This window comes from Cucurbita pepo, unplaced genomic scaffold, assembly GCF_057944985.1.
Source record: "Cucurbita pepo subsp. pepo isolate OVF unplaced genomic scaffold, ASM5794498v1 scafford_6, whole genome shotgun sequence".
Taxonomy (NCBI): Eukaryota; Viridiplantae; Streptophyta; class Magnoliopsida; order Cucurbitales; family Cucurbitaceae; genus Cucurbita; species Cucurbita pepo.
In genome coordinates, this window is record NW_028257911.1 from 308,178 (window position 1) to 332,577 (window position 24,400).

The 24,400-nt window shown below is 36.8% G+C and overlaps 1 pseudogene; it reads right to left on the reverse strand.

The window, feature by feature from the left end:
• Positions 1–22,729: 22,729 nt before the first annotated feature.
• Positions 22,730–23,397, reverse strand: LOC147786084 (secreted RxLR effector protein 161 pseudogene; annotated as a pseudogene).
• Positions 23,398–24,400: the final 1,003 nt, after the last annotated feature.

The window sequence follows — 24,400 nt, forward strand, 5'->3', positions numbered from 1 at the left end:
GCCCACTCGTTATAGTTGGACCTTATCAATATCGGATACTAAACAATGGCGGTCGTTGTCTCCCTGATCACTCGCTCAACGACACCTCGACGCCCATCATCACGGCGTCGGCCTCTTCGTGGTGGTGATGGAGATGCCGGCACTTGGCGGCGGCGTGGAGGAGTGAGCAAACCTGCTCGGGATGGACCCCACGATGTACTTATTTTCACATTTTGCATTTTCTTCTACTCGAACCTGAGACCTGTGTGTTATCTTCTCCGCAATGATATACACCAATGGCTTCAACCTGGCTCTGATACCACTTGTAGAATTTCGATAATCAGCCAGGAAAATCCCTTCTTCTCGGTGAGATATCTTCGACAAGAGGTTGTTGGAAGAAAAATAAAATGGGTAAAAATAACAAAGAGAGAGAAAGGCTGAAATTTTGACTGCGCTTAAAATCGGGTTGTTTGATATTCTAAACCGATTTCCTATTTAAATATAAATTATCCTAAAAATGGCAAGAGAGTGGCCAACTAAATCTGTTCCACTCCCTACAAAATTGCCGTCTAAAACTTTGGTGATCCGTTCGACGTGTTTGTCAAATGGTCAAACGGAGGTATTCTGAAATCGTGTGAATCTATAAGGAAAAATGAAAAACTCGGGTTTTATCTAACAGAGCATATTCATTATAGCAACCCCACCATCCCTTGTCACCCCACTTTCCTCTTTCGCATATTCATTACCATCCCTCTGGAGTATATTCATTATAGCACCCCACTTTTCCCTTTCGCATATTCATTACCATCCATTTTCTTTTGCAATCTGGAGCATATTCTCATTATAGCAACCCCACTTTCCCCTTTCTTTGGTTGCCAGCTTACTTGCAATCTGGACCATCCCTTTTCTTTTGCAATCTGGAGCATATTTTCATTATAGCAATCCCACTTTCCCCTTTCTTTGGTTGCCAGCTTACAACGCTTAAATCTGAACCATCCCTTTTCTTTTGCAATCTGGAGCATATTCATTACAACCCCACTTTCCCCTTTCGCATGTTGCAATTTGGACCATCCCTTTTCTTTTGCAATCTTGGAGCATATTCATTAGCATATTCATTACCATCCCTTTTGCAATTTAGAGCATATTCATTGCAACCCCATTTTCCGCTTTCGCATATTCATTACCATCCCTTTTCTTTTGCAATCTGGAGCATATTCTCATTATAGCAACCCCACTTTCCCCTTTCTTTGGTTGGCAGCTTACAACGCTTGCAATCTGGACCATTTCTTTTCTTTTGCAATCTGGAGCCATCTAGACCATCCCTTTCTTTTGCAATCTGGAGCATATTCATTAGCATATTCATTACCATCCCTTTTCTTTTGCAATCTGCCATTTTCCCCTTTCTTTAGTTGCCAGCTTACAACGCTTGCAATACGCCCCTTTTGTTTTGCCATCTGGAGCATATTCTCATTATAGCAACCCCACTTTCCCCTTTCTTTGGTTGCCAGCTTACAAAGCTTGCAATCTGGACCATCCCTTTTCTTTTGCAATCTGTTACAACGCTTGCAATCTGGACCATCCCTTTTCTTTTGCAATCTGTTACAACGCTTGCAATCTGGACCATCCCTTTTCTTTTGCAATCTGGAGCATATTCATTACCATCCCTTTTCTTTTGCAATCTGTTACAATGCTTGCAATCTGGACCATCCCTTTTCTTTTGCAATCTCGAGCAATCTGGAGTATCCTTTTTCTTTTGCAATCTCGAGCATATTCATTGCAACCCCACTTTCCCCTTTCGCATATTGCAATCTGAACCATCCCTTTTCTTTTGCAATCTTGGAGCATATTCATTACCATCCATTTTCTTTTGCAATCTGGAGCATATTTATTGCAACCCCAATTTCCCCTTTCGCATATTCATTACCATTCCTTCTCTTTTGCAATCTGGAACATATCCTCGTTATAGCAACCCCACTTTCTCCTTTGGTTGCCAGCTTACAACGCTTGCAATTTGGACCATCTCTTTTCTTTTGCAATCTATTACAACGCCCCTTTTCTTTTGCAATCTGAAGCATATTCTCACTATAGCAACCCCACTTTCCCCTTTCTTTGGTTGCCAGCTTAGCATATTCATCATCCCTTTTCTTTGGTTGCTCGCTTACAACGCTTGCAATCGGGTCCCTTTTCTTTTGCAATCTGGAGCCTGGACCATCCCGGTTACCAGCTTAGCATATTCATCATCCCTTTTCTTTGGTTGCCCGCTTACAACGCTTGCAATCTGGTCCCTTTTCTTTTGCAATCTGAAGCATATTCATTATAGCAACCCCACTTTCCCCTTTCGCATATTCATTACCATCCCTTTTCTTTTGCAATCTGGAGCCTGGACCATCCCTTTTATTTTGCAATCTGGAGCATATTCATTGCCATCCGTTTTCTTTTGCAATCTGGAGCATATTCATTATAGCAACCCCACTTTCCCCTTTCTTTGGTTGCCAGCTTAGCATATTCATCATCCCTCTTCTTTGGTTGCCCGCTTACAATGCTTGCAATCTGCTCCCTTTTCTTTTGCAATCTGGAGCATATTCATTATAGCAACCCCACTTTCCCCTTTCTTTGGTTGCCAGCTTAGCATATTCATCATCCCTTTTCTTTGGTTGCCCGCTTACAACGCTTGCAATCTGGTCCCTTTTCTTTTGCAATCTGGAGCATATTCATTATAGCAACCCCACTTTCCCCTTTCTTTGGTTGCCAGCTTAGCATATTCATCATCCCTTTTCTTTGGTTGCTCGCTTACAACGCTTGCGATCTGGTCCCTTTTCTTTTGCAATCTGGAGCATATTCATTATAGCAACCCCACTTTCCCCTTTCGCATATTCATTACCATCCATTTTCTTTGGTTGCCAGCTTACAACGCTTGCAATCTGGACATCCCTTTTCTTTTGCAATCTGGAGCATATTCATTATAGTAAAATATGCAATGCCCCACTTTCCCCTTTCTTTGGTTGCGAGCTAGCATATTCATCATCCCTTTTTTCTGGTTGCCAGCTTATAGCAACCCCACCCTTTTCTTTTGCAATATGGAGCCTCACTTCCCCTTTGTAATCTGGAACATATTCATTACCATCCCATCCCTACGCTTGCAATCTGCATGCAATCTGCATCCCTACCCCACCCTTTTATCCCATCCCTACGCATTTTCATCCCTTTTCTTTGATTGCCAACATATTCATTACCATCACCATCCCATCCCTACGCAGCTTGCAATCTGCACATCCCTCTACCCCACCCTTTTATCCCATCCCTACGCATCTGGAACATATTCATTACCATCCCATCCCTACATTTGCAATCTGCATCCCTACCCCACCCTTTTATCCCATCCCTATGCATTTCCATCCCTTTTCTTTGGTTGCCAACATATTCATTACCATCACCATTCCATCCTTACGCAGCTTGCAATCTGCACATCCCTCTACCCCACCCTTTTATCCCATCCCTACACAGCTTTCTTTGGTTGCCAACATATTCATTACCATCACCACTTTCCGCTTTCTTTGGTTGCCAGCTTAGCATATTCATGATCCCTTTTCTTTGGTTGACCGCTTACAACGCTTGCAATCTGGACATCCCTTTTCTTTTGCAATCGGGAGCATATTCATTATAGTAAAATATGCAATGTCCCACTTCCCCTTTTCTTTGGTTGCCAGGCAACCCCACTCTTTTCTTTTGCAATCTGGAGCCCCACTTTCCCCTTTGTAATCTGGAACATATTCATTACCATCCCATCCCTACACATTTCCATCTCTTTTCTTTGGTTGCCAACATATTCATTACCACCATCCCATCCCTACGCATTTCCATCCCTTTTCTTTGGTTGCAAACATATTCATTACCATCACCATCCCTTTTCTTTGGTTGCCAGCTTAGCATATTCATCATCCATTTTCTTTGGTTGCCAGCTTATAGCAACCCCACCCTTTTATCCTATCCCATTCATTATAGCAAAATATGCAATGCCCGACTTTCCCCTTTATTCATCATCCCTTTTCTTTGGTTGCCACCTTATAGCAACCCCACCATTTTATCCCATCCCATTCATTATAGCAAAATATGCAATGCCCCACTTTCCCCTTTCTTTGGTTGCCAGCTTAGCATATTCATCATCCCTTTTCTTTGGTTGTCAGCCCCACCCTTTTATCCCATCCCATTCATTATAGCAAAATATGCAATGCCCCACTTTCCCCTTTCTTTGGTTGCCAGCTTAGCATATTCATCATCCCTTTTCTTTGGTTGACCGCTTACAACGCTTGCAATCTGGACATCCCTTTTCTTTTGCAATCTGGAGCATATTCATTATAGTAAAATATGCAATGTTCCACTTTCCCTTTTCTTTGGTTGCCAGCTTATAGCAACCCCACTCTTTTCTTTTGCAATCTGGAGCCCCACTTTCCCCTTTGTAATCTGGAACATATTCATTACCATCCCATCCCTACACATTTCCATCTCTTTTCTTTGGTTGCCAACATATTCATTACCATCACCATCCCATCCCTACGCATTTCCATCCCTTTTCTTTGGTTGCCAACATATTCATTACCATCACTATCCCTTTTCTTTGGTTGCCAGCTTAGCATATTCATCATCCATTTTCTTTGGTTGCCAGCTTACAGCAACCCCACCCTTTTATCCTATTCCATTCATTATAGCAAAATATGCAATGCCCGACTTTTCCCTTTATTCATCATCCCTTTTCTACCCCACCCTTTTATCCCATCCCATTCATTATAGCAAAATATGCAATGCCCCACTTTCCCCTTCCTTTGGTTGCCAGCTTAGCATATTCATCATCCCTTTTCTTTGGTTGTCAGCCCCACCCTTTTATCCCATTCCATTCATTATAGCAAAATATGCAATGCCCCACTTTCCCCTTTCTTTGGTTGCCAGCTTAGCATATTCATCATCCCTTTTCTTTGGTTGCCAGCTTAGCATATTCATCATCCCTTTTCTTTGGTTGTTAGCTTATAGCAACCCCACTCTTTTCTTTTGCAATCCCCCACTTTCCCCTTTGTAATCTGGAACATATTCATTACCATCCCATCCCTACGCATTTTCATCCCTTCTCTTTGGTTGCCAACATATTCGTTGCCAGCTTATAGCAACCCCACTCTTTTCTGATGCAATTCCCCACTTTCCCCTTTATAATCTAAAACATATTCATTACCATCCCATCCCTATGCATTTCCATCCCTTTTCTTTGGTTGCCAACATATTCATTACCATCACCATCCCATCCCTACGCATTTCACTTTCTCCTTTGTAATCTGGAACATATTCATTACCATCCCGTCCCTACGCATTTCCATCCCTTTTCTTTGGTTGCCAACATATTCATTACCATCACCATCCCATCCCTATGCATTTCCATCCCTTTTCTTTGGTTGCCAACATATTTATTACCATCACCATCCCATCCCTACGCATTTCCATCCCTTTTCTTTGGTTGCCAACATATTCATTACCATCACCATCCCATCCCTACGCAGCTAGCTTGCAATCTGCACATCCCTCTACCCCACCCTTTTATCCCATCCCTACGCAGCTAGCTTGCAATATGCACATCCCTCTACCCCACCCTTTTACCCCATCCCTACGTAACTTGCAATCTGCACACCCCACCCTTTTATCCCATCACTCTTTTCTTTTGCAATCTGGAGCCGCTTTTCTTTTGCAATTTGGAGCCCCCTACGCATTTCCATCCCTTTTCTTTGGTTGCTAACATATTCATTACCATCACCATCCCATCCCTACGCATTTCCATCCCTTTTCTTTGGTTGCAACATATTCATTACCATCATCATCCCATCCCTACGCATTTCCATCCTTTTTCTTTGGTGCCAACATATTCATTACCATCACCATCCTATCCCTACGCATTTCCATCCCTTTTCTTTGGTTGCCAACATATTCATTACCATCACCATCCCTCTACCCCACCCTTTTATCCCATCCCTACGCAGCTTGCAATCTGCACATCCCTTTACCCCACCCTTTTATCCCATCCCTACGCCATCACCATCCCATCCCATCCCTACGCATTTCCATCCCTTTTCTTTGGTTGCCAACATATTCATTACCATCACCATCCCATCCCTACGCATTTTCATCCCTTTTCTTTGGTTGCCAACATATTCATTACCATCACCATCCCATCCCTATGCATTTCCATCCATTTTCTTTGGTTGCCAACATATTCATTACCATCATATTCATTACCATCACCATCCCATCCCTACGCAGCTAGCTTACAATTTGCACATCCCTCTACCCCACCCTTTTATCCCATCCCTACGCAGCTAGCTTGCAATCTGCACATCCCTCTACCCCACCCTTTTATCCCATCCCTACGCAGCTTGCAATCTGCCCACCCCACCCTTTATCCCATCACTCTTTTCTTTTGCAATCTGGAGCCCCACTTTCCCCTTTGTAATCTGGAACATATTCATTACCATCCCATCCCTATGCATTTCCATCCCTTTTCTTTGGTTGCCAACATATTCATTACCATTACCATCCCATCCCTACGCATTTCCATCCCTTTTCTTTGGTTGCCAACATATTCATTACCATTACCATCACCATCCCATCCCTACGCAACTTGCAATCTGCACATCCCTTTTCTTTGGTTGCCAACATATTCATGCACATCCCTTTTCTTTGGTTGCCAACATATTCATGAAGAGTAACACCCTCTCATGAAGAGTAAAACTTGAGTCTAGCACCTTAGACCACTCAGTCATCCTAGCCATTTGTTAACAAAATAATTTTCACTATACACAACTCTAAGTTAATTCTTGAGTTGTTCTAACCCATAATATTAAAAGACTTGAACTAGAACCATATTAAAACTTTTCTAATACTTCAGGCAGCCCTTAAAAAAATTAGGTAATTAAATTCATGTATTTTATTTTATAGAATATTTAGATTTCAAAAGTTTCAATTTCATCTTCACACAACTTAATATTGTTCTGTATTTCATGGAACGCTTAAATACAGCTCATCGTATTCAAAGATAATATCTTATCTCCTAAAAAATTGTTATGAGTGCAATACAAAATGCATCCTTAAATAATTTCAAAATTCTCATTTTTTTTAGTGAAGTCGGCTGGTTAATTTCAAAAGCTGCATTGATGTTCAAATCTGATTTGCACTCTATTGTTATGATCTATTTAAGTTGTATTAATCATTTGGTCACGATTATTTCCAAGGTTATAATTTTTTTAATTTTTTTTTCAAATAGAATAACTCCAACATGCTAATTTAATTCATAACCTCTCTGATCACAACATAAAATAGAGAAAAGTAACACACTAACAGCACTTTCTTTTAATAGAACATGAAGAAGGAGAAAAGACAAACACCTTAAGTAAGAGGAGAGAATAATGAAACAAAAATAAAAAAACTGATGGTGTAACACCTGCGGAAGCAATTTGGATCTTAGACACTTTTAGAACATCAATTATATTAAATAACTAGCATGTTCATAAGTATTAAAACTTAATGAGTTTAGATACTAATCTTTTGTAGTTCAAACTCCTTTTTCCTCATGAACCGATTTCGAACCACCATTAGTGTTCTCCACTATCCTCCGGCCTTTGAACGAGATTGTGGAATTTGGTGAGTGACTAAATTTAGGAGGGATTTTGTATATGTGAAGAGAGTGTTTGTGAGAGGTTTTTCTCAAGATTTTTCACCAAGAAGAAGACCTTCTATGTACCATGATCACTCTATTTAAAGAGTCATGTTTGCATGTTCATGCAAATTTGAGATCACCAAATTTTTACACTTAAAATTCCACTCAAATGTTTGGGATGATGTGGCAAGCATGCATGTTTGAGTTAACCAAATTTTGACACTCAAAATTCCACTCAAACTCGTGGGATTTATTTGAAGTTTGGTTGAACCAAATTTTGACACCTCAAAATTCCACTAACATGGAATTTTCCATTAAATGAAGCCAACATTTTGACTTTCTTCATTTTAATTCAACAATTAATTTGAATAATGAATTTCAAATTAAAGTAACATTAAATGATTAATTAAACTATTTAATTAATATTTAATATTAATTCAAATGCCAATCCCAATCAATTCCGACATTAAGATATTTAAATCTTATTTAAATATCTCAGATTCTCTCTTTTTGTTTAATTCGTAAATAAAACAAAAATGCTGTTAAATATATTGTATATATGTAGCGCATATTCCCTAATTTGAATTCGAACACTTCGAACTCACTCGTCACACTGTTCTATGGTTTAGTCTGATATGAGCTAGCAGAGGGACCTAATGGACCTATAGATCATGGGCTCCAACGATCCAAGATTAACCAGTTAAACTCATTAACCTTGTTAAGCAACATTCGTTAACTACTAGGACACTCCATTATAGCCTAGTAGTTGCACTCCCCTCACTATAGATATATTTCTGTCCATTTGATATAACCATGATTAGTAAGTCGATCCGTTGTTCGTAACTAGAGCTGGGTCAATTTATCGTTTTACCCCTAAAGTTACTTCTTGTTCCTTATTTCTCATTGATCCTCTAATGAACAATTGGTTTGTGGTCCAACCAGTAAACCGAATCCCTCTCAGGCTAATGAGAGGGTGGGGCCCCTTGTTCAAGACCTAGAGTCAGTGCTTAAGGGAACTACCTCTCTTCTATCCCTAAAAGTGGGTAGGAGTGAATTCCGTCTTGCACCCCACGTCCCCAGCCATTCACCCAGTCTTACCCCTGAAATGGGAGGCCTATTGAGTCGGCGAACTAGAGCCACTCTCACCCATGCAAATCTAAGGATAATTCCGAATAAACAGGAGTTCATGGTTAGCTCAAGATTAAAACCGAGTTACCTAAGTTATCGAATGAAAAGAAAATCAATCTCAACAGTAAACGACATTATAAAGTGAGAGTGGTTTTCTCCATGGTCCGATCTTATGCAATACTCATTGCATAGGACGCTCCCACTCACATGTCTCCACATGTACAATTTAGTGATCACATTGTTTATATCATATACAAAAGTGGGCCGCATCCATAGTGTCCCCAGAATAAGGTACTCAGCCTTATCCTTATACTATAGATCATTTTGACTATATATACTTGAACTTGATCCACTCTTATGTCTCTACATATAGTTCAAGTAATCATACTATAGCCAGAGTGTTCTTAGTTTATTGGATTTAGATTAATGATCGTAAAGTTCACTTTATTCAATAACAATCTTTACTGAATAAACAACAATAATAACTTTATTGAAAATATAATATGTTTTTGTTTACTGAGTTTTAGGACAAAAAAAGAACCCAACAAAAATACCATTAATTTGGGAGGGGATGACTTATGAACCAGTTATTTAGGAGTAACAAAAACGGTCATGCTAGAGTAGGAGGGCAATTGGTGCCAACAAAGTTGGCACAATGAAAGTCGTCCTCCATTAAAAATTTGTTGTTCGATTTTAAGTTTATTCTATGCACATGAGATTTTAAGTTTGTTGTACTAACATGAGATTTTAAGTTTGTTCTTCTAAGATTAAGAGATTTTAAGTTTGTTCTATGAACCGACGATTTTAAGTTTGTTGTATGAACATACGATATTAAGTTGTTGTTCTATGAACAAATGATTTTAAGTTTGTCTAGGAACAAATTGTTTTAAGTTTGTTCTAGGAATAGAGAAATTTAAATTTGTTCTACGAAAATAGATTTTAAGTTTGTTCTAATTTAGAACCATTTTAATTATGAGTGTACAACTTCTGTATGTTTTTTTTTTCCTTTTTCCTTGATTAAATTTAACCGGAGTTGACTTGAGCGGTGTGAATTAAAATAAGTATTATGTATTTTAATTTTAAAAGAAAAAATATAATTAAAATAAGTATTATGTTTTTTAATTTTAAAAGAAAAAATAATAATATAAATGATATGTTGTCTTCCAACAGGGGTTCATATCTTGATATATTGTCCTCACTGCCATTTTTTCTCTCCACTTAAAACCACTCCAACAGGGGTTCATATCTTTTTCTCTCTCTCCTCTCCCTTCCAAACCTAACTCACTTTTTTTTTTTTGTTTCTTTCATCTCGATCTAATGATGGAGGTTCTGTGGCGTCTTCCGCCGGAGACTCCACTCCGATTTAAGTCCATTTACAAGTCCTAGTACGCTCTAACATTTCTCAAATTCTTGTAAACATAAATGCATTTTACACAAGCCTTTGGTGCCGAAAAACGCTGGAAAAGAGGAAATTATGCCCTCATCCTCAATTTTTCCCTCGATTCATCTATGTCGTTATAGATCTCGATTTTTCATATAATGAGAATTTCCAGTATTTTGAAATCTAAGGACATTCTCGTGGCTAAGTCTGTGTTGCCGTAGGATATAAATTAGTATTTAAAAAAAATTAGTATAATTTATACCTATCTACTAATATATATATATATATATATATATATATATATATATATATATAAATTATACTAATATTTTTTTACAAAAAAAATCTCACCTAAAGTTCATTTCATTTCACACCGGCCTTTTGTAGGTAGGTAGGAGTAATTGTTGGGTTAGAATCCATAAATGGTGAACATAGCGATAGACTTACCCTTACAACTCTTATCACCGCTCTTATCAAGCTACATTCCAGCTAAATAAAACAAGAAAGAATGTAGCTTCGTCCCATTTGAAGTCTAGGAAAGATGATGAGAGTGAAAAGGTGTAGTAGTATGCAATTGGGATAGGCATTTATAGAGAATGCTCAATTCCCCTCCTCAACCATTTTTAACATATTAATGAATGTATGTATTTAGTGTAAGAACAAGAGATTTTAAGTTTGTTGTTCTGCAACAACAAATTTTAAGTTTGTTGTTCTACAACAGGGGATTTTAAGTTTGTTCGATGAACCGGCGATTTGAAGTTTGTTGTACGAACATGAGATTTTAAGCTTGTTGTTCAAGAAATATGATAAGGCAACCCTAATCCTCAACCCAATGATCCAAGCTTTTGTTGAAGCAAGAACCCTTGAATCAAAGTAATTAACACCTCCTAATACGAAATTTGGATCAACCAAGAGATAAGGCTAGAATTAGATTACCTTGATCGAAGATCTAGAAGCAAGATTTGGAAACCTTGTTCTAAATTAAGTCACTCCACAATCGAACTTGATCAAGGCTTGATTGAATGGCTCAGGTGCAATTCTACCACAAGAATTGCTTAAAACTTCGAAATGGCAAATATGATGCTCAGATTTCTAAGGGAAACGTCTCAATTTGAGATCTGAATTACATTCATCCATGAATCTGATTTTACATAACATATTGTGGGTATTTATAGTCTCCTGACAAAAGTCGTTTGTGGTCGGGATTCAATCCCGATCCCCTTTAATCTCCACAAAAGACGAAGTCAATTTTGACCATTTGAACATTGCAAAATGAAAATGAAAAAAATAATAAAATTTTCCAACAAAAATTGATATGTTTGAGTGGCTAAAGAAACAAACTTGAAATCTATTAAGCTTCACTCGTGTAGGTAAGTTTTCCAACTTTAACCGTGCAAATATTCAACTGTCCTTCATCAATCGTATCAGCTTCTAATTCTAGAAACGATGGTTGAACCGTTTTCCAACTTTAACCATACAAATATTCAATTGTCGTATCAGCTTCTAATTGTAGAAACGATGGTTGAACCGTTTTCCAACTTTAACCGTACAAATATTCAATTGTCGTATCAGCTTCTAATACTAGAAATGATGGTTGAACCGTTTTCCAACTTTAACGTGCAAATATTCAATTGTCCTTCATCAATCGTATCAGCTTCTAATTCTAGAAATGATGGTTGAACCGTTTTCCAACTTTAAACGTGCAAATATTCAATTGTCCTTCATCAATCGTATCAGCTTCTAATTCTAAAAATGATGGTTGAACCGTTTTCCAACTTTAACTGTGCAAATATTCAATTGTCCTTCATCAATCTTATCATTTTTAATTTTAGAAATGATGGTTGAACCGTTTTCCAACTTTAACCGTGCAAATATTCAATTGTCCTTCATCAATCGTATCAGCTTCTAATTCTAGAAATGATGGTTGAACTGAGCCGATCCTGCAAATATTCAATTGTCCTTCATCAATCATATCAGCTTCTAATTCTAGAAATGATGGTTGAACCGAGCTGATCGTGCAAATATTCAATTGTTCTTCATCAATCGTATCAGCTTCTAATTCTTGAAATGATGGTTGAATCGAGCCGATCCAATTTTGTAGATGAAGAAGGAATGTTTGTTGAATCTTCTTCGCCTTGGATCATGTAATAGGTCCAATTGGAACATTTGGAACACCGTGATTCTTATCATCTTTCCCCTCTTCAAAAGGATTCGTGATATGAACAAAGAGACATCAATCATACACAATATGCTCAATGAAGATGTGAAAAAAATATTGTTGAAATTATCAAAAGAATATTTCAATTCATGCCACATTGAAGAAGAATGAAGTTTCATGTGTTAAATTTTGGGTGGATTACAATTTAGAGTTATTATTTCATTAATGTAGTTTAAGAGATTTTATTTACCTTTATTACAATTACATAATGGTTAATTATGGTCATTAAGTATGAATGTTACAACTCTTGGAATGCCTTTAATAGTTTCATTTTGAGGCTATATAATCCCAGTTGGAGCAATGAAGTAAAAAGTTTGGAACAATGAATGTGTAATAGGTTTAGAACAATCCGATCCTTGTTGGATCTTCTTCGCCTTGGATCATGTATCTTCGCCTTCAATCGTGTAAAAGGTTTGGAGCAATGAATGTGTAATAGGTTTAGAACAATCCGATCCTTGTTGGATCTTCTTCGCCTTGGATCGTGTAATAGGTCCAGTTGGAGCAATGAATGTTTGTTGAATCTTCTTCGCCTTCAATCGTGTAAAAGGTTTGGAACAATGAATGTGTAATAGGTCCATGGAACAATGAATGTGTAAAAGGTTTGGAACAATGAATGTGTAATAGATCCATGGAACAATGAATGTGTAATAGGTTTGGAACAATGAATGTGTAATAGGTCCAGTTGGATCTTCTTCGCCTTGGATCGTGTAATAGGTCCATTTGGAACAATGAATGTTTGTTGAATCTTCTTCGCCTTCAATCGTGTAAAAGGTTTGGAACAATGAATGTGTAATAGGTCCATGGAACAATGAATGTGTAATAGATCCATGGAACAATGAATGTGTAATAGGTTTGGAACAATGAATGTGTAATAGGTCCAGTTGGATCTTCTTCGCCTTGGATCGTGTAATAGGTCCATTTGGAACAATGAATGTTTGTTGAATCTTCTTCGCCTTCAATCGTGTAAAAGGTTTGGAACAATGAATGTGTAAAAGGTCCATGGAACAATGAATGTGTAAAAGGTTTGGAACAATGAATGTGTAATAGATCCATGGAACAATGAATGTGTAATAGGTTTGGAACAATGAATGTGTAATAGGTCCAGTTAGATCTTCTTCGCCTTGGATCGTGTAATAGGTCCATTTGGAACAATGAATGTTTGTTGAATCTTCTTCGCTTTGGATCGTTTAATAGGTCCATTTGGAACAATGAATGTTTGTTGAATCTTCTTCGCCTTGGATCGTGTAATAGGTATGAATGTTTGTTGAATCTTCTTCGCCTTGGTTCGTGTAATAGGTCGAGTTGGAACAATGAATGTTTGTTGAATCTTCTTGGCCTTGGATCATGTAATAGGTTTGGAACAATGCATGTGTAATAGGTTCATGGAACAATGAATGTGTAATAGATCCAGTTGGATCTTCTTCACCTTGGATCGTGTAATAGGTTCAGTTGGAACAATGAATGTTTGTTGAATCTTCTTCGCCTTGGATCGTGTAATAGGCCCAGTTGGAATAATGAATGTTTGTTGAATCTTCTTCGCTTGGATCATGCAATGGGTCCAATTGGAAATAAAGATTGGAACAATGAATGTTTGTTGAATCTTCTTCGCTTGGATCGTGTAATAGATCCAATTGGAAATGAAGAATGAATGTTTATTGAATCTTCTTCGCTTGGATCGTGTAATAGGTCCAATTGGAAATGAAGAATGAAGTTTGTTGAATCTTCTTCGCCTTGGATCGTGTAATAAGTCCAATTGGAACATTTGGAACACTGTGATTCTTACAAGAACAGAAAAATTTTGGATCGTGTAATAGGTCCAGTCGGAACACTGAATCTTCTTTGCCTTGGACTGTGTAATAGGTCCAGTTGGAACATTTGGAACATCGTGATTCTTATCAAAACAGGGAATTTTGGATCGTGTAATAGGTTCAGTTGGAACATTGAATCTTCTTCGCCTTGGATCGTGTAATAGGTCCAGTTGGACCATTTGGAACACCGTAATTCTTATCAAAACAGGAAATTTTGGATCGTGTAATAGGTTCAGTTGGAACATTTGGAACATCGTGATTCTTATCAAAACAGGGAATTTTGGATCGTGTAATAGGTTCAGTTGGAACATTGAATCTTCTTCGCCTTGGATCGTGTAATAGGTCTAGTTGGACCATTTGGAACACCGTAATTCTTATCAAAACAGGGAATTTTGGATCGTGTAATAGGTCCAGTTTGAACATTTGGAACACCGTGATTCTTATCAGAACAGGAAATTTTAAGAATAGGTCCAGTTTGAACATTTGAAACACCGTGATTCTTATCAGAACATGGAATTTTAAGTTTGTTTGTAAACAGATTGTTTTAAGTTTGTTGTACTAACAGTGGATTTTAAGTTTGTTGGTTTAAGAATTGGTGATTTTAAGTTTGTTGTAGGAACATGAGATTTTAGGTTTGTTGTTCTACTAACCAGTGAATTTTAAGTTTTGTGAATAGGCTATTTTAAGTTTGTTGATCTAATTACAAGGTCATTTTAAGTTTGTTCATATTTTAAGTTTGGTGTTGTACTCTACCGGCCATTCTAAGTTTGTTCTATAAACAAGTAATTTTAAGTTGGGTTACAAACAAATTGTTATTCTACAAACAGGGAAATTTAAGTTTGTTATACAAACATGAATTTTAAGTTTGTTCTACCCACACATCTTATATTTTTACTCAAAAACATATTTTTATTATATTTTTTTTACTCAAAATAATATTATAATTTTTTTATCCAAAATAATATTTTTTTTAAGCAAATATTTATATATTTATTATATGAATAGTATGAATCATTTGTTAGGTAGTGAATTTAATTCCACACGTTGTTGGTTACTTACTTAAAATACTTTTATTATTTTTTTATAGAAAATAATATCTTTTTTTACCCAAAATATTTATATATTTATTATATGAACACTATGAATCATTTGTTAGGTGGTAAATTTAATTCCACCTGTGGTTGGTAGAGTGTAAATACACATTTAAACTATTTTGTATTTTATAAATACCTTCTAATTCAAAACCAAACATTTTATTTGTTTTTACAAGGTCACAATGGCTGAATTTCTGAGTTTGATAGTGTTCACAATGCTCACTCATCTTTGGTAGCTCATGCCAACCGATTTTGTTGGAGTCTCACTACAACCTCCTCACTTTCATTCTTCACTTTTGAGATCTGAGATGGGAGGTGTTATGGTCATATTTCTATGTTTTGTTTTGTTTTGTTTTATTACAAAAGTTCAATATTAAGTAGCTCTAGTCTATTATTTACGACAATCGCCACCATCACAGAAGTCAAGAGTAGGGACAGAAAAAAAAAATTAAAGCCAAGAGAGAAAAAAAATATTAATCGCCATTAGAGTTGTCGCGTTTCCAACAATCGCCTCCATTAGAGAAGTCACGAGTAGAGACAGAAGTAAAAAGATAAAGCCCCTTAGGGTTTGTAATGGTGAGGAGAGAGAGAAAAAAGAAGATAAACCACAGTTATGGTGGTAGTGAGGAGAGAAAAAAAAATATGACATATTTGAATCTATTTTTTGTGAAGAGTTCCATAAAACAAGGTTTCTTGAATAGTTTGTTATGAATACCGGGAGGAAATAATATTGTTAACAGAAAATTTTAAGTTTTTTTACCAGTAATTTTAAAATTGGGATTTTAAGTTTGTTTTAATAACAATGAATTAAAACAATTAGTTTGTTTTAAGTACAAAAGATTTTAAGTTTCTTTTACAAAGATTTTAAGTGTGTTGTAGGAACAGAAATGTTATTTTAAGTTTGTTCTTGGATTTTGAGTTTGTTCCAATTTTAAGTTTGTTGTATGAATAGGGAATTTAAGTTTGTTCTACGAAGATGGATTTTAAGTTTGTTCTAGTAGCAAGTGATTTTAAATTTGATTTAAGAATAGGTGATTTCAGATTGAACATGTGATTTTATATTTGTTTTAATAACAGTGAATTTTAAGTTTGTTTTAAGAACATGAGTTTTTAAGTTTCTTCTTGGATTTTGAGTTTGTTCTAAGAATAGGAACCTTAAGTTTGTTGTATGAATATATAATTTAAGTTTGTTGTGCAAAAAAGGAATTTTAAGTTTGTTCTATGAACAAGTTATTTTAAGTTTGATCTATGAATATGTGATTTTTAGTTTGTTTTACAAACATGTGGTTTTAAGTTTGCGGTAGTAACATGAGATTTTAAGTTTGTTGTTTTACAAACAGACTGATTTTAAGTTTGTATTTATATTATATAAATTTATACATATAATATTAAAATCTTAATATAAATTAGTATTTTAGAAAATTAGAATAATTTATACCTATCAACCAACAAGAGATTTAAAATTTGATGGATAAAAGTTTGTTGTACGAACAAGAGATTTTAAGCTTGTTGTTCAACGAACAGATGACTTTAAGTTTGTTCTATGAATAAATGATTTTAAGTTTGTTTACGAACAGGTAGTTTTAAGTGTGTTTACGAACAGGTAGTTTTAAGTTTGTTTTACGAACAGGTAGTTTTAAGTTTGTTTTACGAACAGGTAGAAATTCGAGCATCATATTTGTCATTTCTAATTTACATCGTTGGGCTGACGATCAAGTTAGCCTTATCAATTTTTTCCTTTTTTTATCAAATTGATAAGGCAACCCTAATCCTCACCCCATCGATAAGCTTTTGTTTTAGCAAGAACCCTTGGATCAAAGTAATTAACACTTCCTTATACGAAATTTGGATCAACCAAGAGATAAGGCTGGAATTAGATTACCTCTTAGGATCGAAGATCTAGAAGCAAGATTTGAAACCTTGTTCTAAATTGAGTGACTCCACAATCTAACTTGATCAATGATTGATTGAATGGCTCGGGTGCAATTCTACCACAAGAATTGCTTGAAACTTAGAAATGGCAAATATGATGCTCGGATTTCTAAAGGAAACGTCTCAATTTGAGATTTAAATTACATTCATCCACGAATTTTACATAACATATTGTGGGTATTTATAGTCTCCCGATAAAATAGTTCTTTCTAACAACACGTGCTTGAGTGGCTAATGTGACAGGTTTGAAATCAATTGAGCTCTCCGCGCGTAGGTTTGAATTCTGTTGTTGACATATTTTTTGAATCTTCATGACATTTTTTTAATATTCTTGGCAATAGGTCCATTTGGAACTCATTCTTGTTCCTTATCATCAGGTCTGGTCGTGGTTGGGTAGTTGGGCAAGGCCAAATCGGAATGCATCATTCTTGTGGGCAAGACTGCGTGTTCGGGAATTGACCGCGAGTTGTTAGGCTATGAGCTTGTGGGTCATAGATATTGCAATGGTGAAAATGTTGGGTTTTATGTCCTAAAACTCATAGTTTGTAAATAAAACATATTCTATTTTCAATAAAGTTATTATTGTTGTTTATTCAGTAAATATTGTTATTGAATAAAGTGAACTTTACGATCATTAATCTAAATCCAATAAACTAAGAACACTCTAGCTGTAGTATGATTACTTAGAGACATAAGAGTGGATCAAGTTCAAGTATATATAGTCAAAATGATCTATAGTATAAGGATAAGGCTGAGTACCTTATTCTGGGGACACTATGGATGCGGCCCACTTTTGTATATGATATCAATGTGATCACTAAATTGTACATGTGGAGACATGTGAGTGGGAGCATCCTATGCAATGAGTATTGCATAAGATCGGACCATGAAGAAAACCACTCTCACTTTATAATGTCGTTTACTGTTGAGAGTGATTTTCTTTTCATTCGATAACCTAGATAACTTGGTTTTAATCCTGAGCTAACCATGAACTCCTGTTTATTCGGAATTATCCTTAGATTTGCATGGGTGAGAGTGGCTCTAGTTCGCCGACTCAATAGGCCTCCCATTTCAGGGGTAAGACTGGGTGAATGGCTGGGGACGTGGGGTGCAAGATGGAATTCACTCCTACCCACTTTTAGGGATAGAAGAGAGGTAGTTCCCTTAAGCACTGACTCCAGGTCTTGAACAAGGGGCCCCACCCTCTCATTCGCCTGAGAGGGATTCGGTTTACTGGTTGGACCACAAACCAATTGTTCATTAGAGGATCAGTGAGACATAAGGAACAAGAAGTAACTTCAGGGGTAAAACGGTAAATTGACCCAACTCTAGTTACGAACAACCTGTGAAGGATCGACTTACTAATCATGGTTATATCAAATGGACAGAAATATATTTATAGTAAGGGGAGTGCAACTACTAGGCTATAGTGGAGTGTCCTAGTAGTTAACGAATGTTGCTTAACAAGGTTAATGAGTTTAACAGGTTAATCTTGGATCGTTGGAGCCCATGATCTATAGGTCCATTAGGTCCCTCTGCTAGCACATATCGGACTAAACCATAGAACAGTGTGACGAGTGAGTTCGAAGTGTTCGAATTCAAATTAGGGAATATGCGCTACATATATATGATATGTTTAACCGCAGTTTTGTTTTATTTACGAATTAAACAAAAAGAGAGAATATGAGATATTTAAATAAGATTTAAATATCTTAATCAATTATGTGTCGGAATTGATTGGGATTGGCATTTGAATTAATATTAAATATTAATTAAATTTTAATGTTACTTTAATTTGAAATTCATTATTCAAATTAATTGTTGAATTAAAATGAAGAAAGTCAAAATGTTGACTTTGGACAAATACATGTTAGTGGAATTTTGAGGGTTCAAAATTTGGTTTAACCAAACTTGCATGCTTGCCAAATAAACCCCACAAGTTTGAGTGGAATTTTGAGTGTCAAAATTTGGTTAACTCAAACATGCATGCTTGCCACATAATCCCAAACATTTGAGTGGAATTTTGAGTGTCAAAATTTGGTGATCTCAAATTTGCATGAACATGCAAACATGACTCTTTAAATAGAGTAATTATGGTACATGGGAGGTCTTCTTCTTGGTGAAAAACCTTGAGAAAAACTCTCACAAACACTCTTTTCATATATACAAAATCCCTCCCAAGTTTAGTCACTCACCGGATTCCACAATCCCGTTCTAAGGCCGGAGGATAGTGGAGAAGACACTAGTGGTAGTTCAAAGCTGGTTTGTGAGGAAAAAGGAGTTTGAACTACAAAAGGTTAGTATTCAAACTCATTAAGTTTTAATACTTATGAACATGCTAGTTATTTACTCTAATTGATGTTCTAAAAGTGCCTAAGATTCAAATTGTTTCCGCATGTGTTATATTAACACTATCAGAAAACAGCACCACTAGTGGTCTTCTACACCCACGACTATTTCAAGGCTATCTCGGAGTGAGAGGAATGGCGTCGTCAATCCGAACTTCTCTCTTAGCGCGTAGGTTTGAATTCTGTTGTTGACATATTTTTTGAATCTTTATGACATTTTTTTAATCTTCTTGGCAATAGGTCCATTTGGAACACCGTGATTCTTATCATCAGGTCTGGCCGTGGTTGGGTAGTTGGGCAAGGCCAAATCGGAATGGATCATTCTTGTGGGCAGGACTACGTGTTCGGGAATGGACCACGGGTTGTTGGGCTATGAGTTTGTGGATCATAGATATTGCAATGGTGAAAACAGCACCACTAGTGGTCTTCTACACCCACGACTATTTCGAGGCTATCTCGGAGTGAGAGGAATGGCGTCGTCAATGCGAACTTCTCTCTTAATCTCTCTTTTTCCCTGTGTAGGTTGCAGGTGAATGAAGATTGTGTTGGTGAGGGATGTGTGAGAGGAGGAGTTTCAAAAGAGTGGTGGGACGGTTATCCAAGCGAAAACGGTGCCTCATCGAAAATTTCTATTTCTTCATCACTATCGTCCCAAGTAGCCTTCATCGTTTTCTTCTTGGATTTCTTAGATGATTTGAGGAGAGGACAATTCATTCTTACATGACCGACTTTTTACATTCATAACATATTACCTTATCATTTTTGCTCTTTTCACTTCTTTACTCTATTTGGTTGGTTTCTTGAATTGTTTCTTTGTTTTGATGAAATTTGTATACTTACGTGTGAAATAGGCAACATCATCTTCATCAAGAACTTCCTCATCTTTGGAGTTAACTTCCAATGTGAGGGTTTTAAGTCTATTTCGATTCCTTTTCCATATGCTCCTTCATGGTAATCTCATGTGTCATGAGATTGCAAACAAGTTTCTCCAAAGGAAGGTTTGTGAGATCCTTTGCTTCTTGAATCGCAGTCACTTTTGCCTTCTAACTTTTAGATAGAGACCTTTCAAATTTTATAAAGAACACACTGATGGTGTTACTATAACACGTGCGGAAGCAATTTTGATCTTAGGCACTCTAAGTACAATAATTATAGTAAATTAGCTAGCATGTTCAAAAACATTAAAACTCAATGAGTTTGAATACTAACCTTTTGTAGTTCAAATTCCTTTTTCCCCACGAACCGGTTTCGAACGACCACTAGTGTCTTCCCTACTATTCTCCAGCTTTAGAATGGGAGTGTAGAATCTGGTGAGTGACTAAACTTGATAGGAATGTAGTATATGTAAAGAGAGAGTTTTGAGAGATTTTCTCAAAGTTTTCCAAGCAAACTTTCCATGCACCTTGATCACTCTATTTATAAAGTCATATTTGCATATTTATGCAAATTTGAAATTACCAAATTTTTACGCTCAAAATTCTACTCAAATTTGTGGGATTATGTGGCAAGCATGCAAGTTTGAGTTAACCAAATTTTGACACTCAAAATTCCACTCAAATTTGTGGGGCTTATTGGCAAACATGCATGATTGGTTAAACCAAATTTTGACATTCAATATTCCACTAACTCAAGCATGTATTTTTCCATTCGGTGAAGTCAACCTTTTGACTTTGTTTATTTTAATTCAGCAATTAATTTCAAATCAAAATAATATTAAATGATTAATTAAACAATTTAATTAATATTTAACATTAAATAAAATGTCAATCCCAATGAATTTCCGGCACATATTGATTATGAATCCCTATTCATAATTAAAATATTTAAATCTTATTTAAATATCTTCAATTCTCTCTTTTTGTTTAATTCCTAATTAAAACAAAATGTGGTTAAATAAATAGTATATATTTAGCGTGTATTCCCTAATTTGAATTCGAACACTTCGAACTCACTCATCAGACTGTTCTAAGGTTTAGTCCAATATGAGCTAGCAGAGGGACCTAATAGACCTACCGATCATGGGCTCCAACGATCCGAGATTAACCGGCTAAATTCATTAACTTTGTTAACCAACATTCGTTAACTACTAGGACACTCCACTATAGTCTAGTAGTTGCACTCTCCTCACAATAGATATATTTCTGTCCATTTGATATAACCATGATTAGTAAGTCGATCATTCACATGTTCTTCGTAACTAGAGCTGGATAATTTACCTTTTTACCCCTAAAGTTACTTCTTGTTCCTTAAGTCCCACTGATTCTCTAATGAAAAATTGGTTTGTGGTCCAACCACTAAACTGAATCCCTCTCGAGCCAATGAGAGGGTGGGGCCCCTTGTTCAAGACTTGGAGTCAATACTTAAGGGAACAACTTCTCTACTATACCTAAAAGCGAGTAGGAGAGAATTCCATCTTACACCCTATGTCCCCAGCTATTCACCTAGTCTTACCCCTGAAATGTGAGGCTTATTGAGTCGGCTAACTCGGGCCACTCTCACCCATGCAAATCTAAGGATAATTCCATATAAATAGGAGTTCATAGTTAGCTCAGAATTAAGATCGAGTTACCTAGGTCATTGAATGAAAAAATTTACTCTCAACAGTAAACGGCATTATAAAGTGAGAGTGGGTTTCTTCATGGTCCGATCTTATGCAATACTCATTGCATAGGATGCCCCCACTCACATGTCTCCACATGTACAATTTAGTGATCACATTGTTTATATCATATACAAAAGTGGGCCGCATCCATAGTGTCCCCAGAATAAGGTACTCAGCCTTATCCCTGTACTATAGATAATTTTGACATTATGCTTGAACTTGATCCACTCTTATGTCTCTACATATAGTTCAAGTAATCATACTATAGTCAGAGTGTTCTTAGTTTATTGAATTTATATTAATGATCGTAACATTCACATTATTCAATAACAATCTTTACTGAATAAACATCAATAATAATTTTATTGAAAAAAAGAATACATTTTTATTTACAAACTATGAGTTTTAGGACATAAAACCCAACAAACTCCCACTTGGACTAAAACTCTAGTGGGGTTTTATAATGTTGAGTAGAGAGAGACATAAATACAGTGAACTAGGGCATCGCATACCCATGCATTTTCTCCCACTTGCCTTAGATTACATAACTCATAGTCCTAGACTCACTAGGTGCCCTTCAAACATTTTAGCCGTGAGGGGCTTTGTAAATGGATCAACAATGTTGTGCTCAGAAGCTATCTGTGTGACGATCATCTCCTCGTTGCACATTCTCTCTTATGAGATTATCTGTGCTCAAAATGTTTTCCTCGCTTATGGCTTCTTGGTTCTTTAGAATTTGAAATAGCTCCACTGTTATCACAATAAAGAGCTATAGGCAGATGCATATTTGGAACGACTTCCAAATCAGTTAAGAACTTCCTAAGCCATACTGATTCTTTCGCTGCTTCACAAGCAGCAACATACTCAGCTTCCATGGTGGAATCAGCAATGCAACCTTGCTTTATGCTTCTCCATATTATTGCTCCTCCGTTTAGAGTGAAAACAGATCCCGATGTCAATTTCCTCGAATCGATATCGATTTGAAAATTTGAGTCAGTGTACCCTGTAAGGATCAGATCCTTAGCATCGTACATTAGCATATAGTCCCTCATTCTCCTAAGATACTTGAAGATATTTTTAACGGCAGTCCAATGAGCATGTCCCGGATTGGACTAATATCTGCTGACAATTTCCACAGCATAACATATGTCGGGTCAGGTACACAACATGGCATACATGAGACTATCGACTGCTGATGCATAGGGAATATGTCTCATATCCTCAATTTCTTGAGGTGTCTTAGGACTTTGTTCCTTCAAAAAATGAACTCCATGCCCGAAAGGTAATAATTCTGTCTTGGAGTCCTGCATCTTATATCGAACCAACATTTTGTCGATATACGATGCCTGAGACAATGCTAGTGTTTAGTTCTTGCGATTCCGAACAATTTGGATTCCAAGAACAAACTGAGCCTCTCCCAAATCTTTTATTTGGTATTGTGATACTAACCAATGCTTAATGTCAATTAGAAATCCCACATGATGTTTGGCTTGCGTTGGAAACTACGTTCAGCCATCAGTCGAAAGCTCGTGAACTGAGACTTAAGGATGACTTGCAGTTGATGAAACGTGGCACCAAACCTATTGCTGAGTATGCCCATGCCTTCAAAAAAATTTGTGACCAACTTCATGCCATTGGTAGACCCGTCGAGGACATTGATAAGTGCACTAGTTCCTTCGTGGACTCGGCACCGAATTTTTAGCTTTTTCTACTACTCCAATGGCTCTCACCCCTATTCCCTATTTTGCAAATTTAGTCTCTAAAGTTGAAAGTTTTGAGTTGTTCCAGCGCTCCCTTGAGTCCTCTGACTCTACTCCTACAGCATTCACAGCCACTAATCGTGGTCGCACCCATGGAAGCCACCCTGCTTTCTTTAGCAACCAGCGAGGTCGTCCTTATTCTCACAAAAACAACTCTTCTAATCGAGGACGATCCCACTCAGGTCAGGGTCGTCGACCACCTCATTACCAAATATGCCGCAAAGAGGGCCATTATGCTGACTGCTGCAACCAATGGTATGTTCGACCTGATTCTTCTCATGCTCACCTTGCTGAAGCCTTTAACACGTCATGTTCTATTACTGGATCCGATGCTGCTAATTGGTTTCTAAACACTGGGGCTTCGGCCCATATGACTGTCGACCCATCTATTCTGGATCAGTCTAAAAAATACACGGGTAAGGACTCTGTGATCGTAGGAAACGGTGCATCCCTACCCATT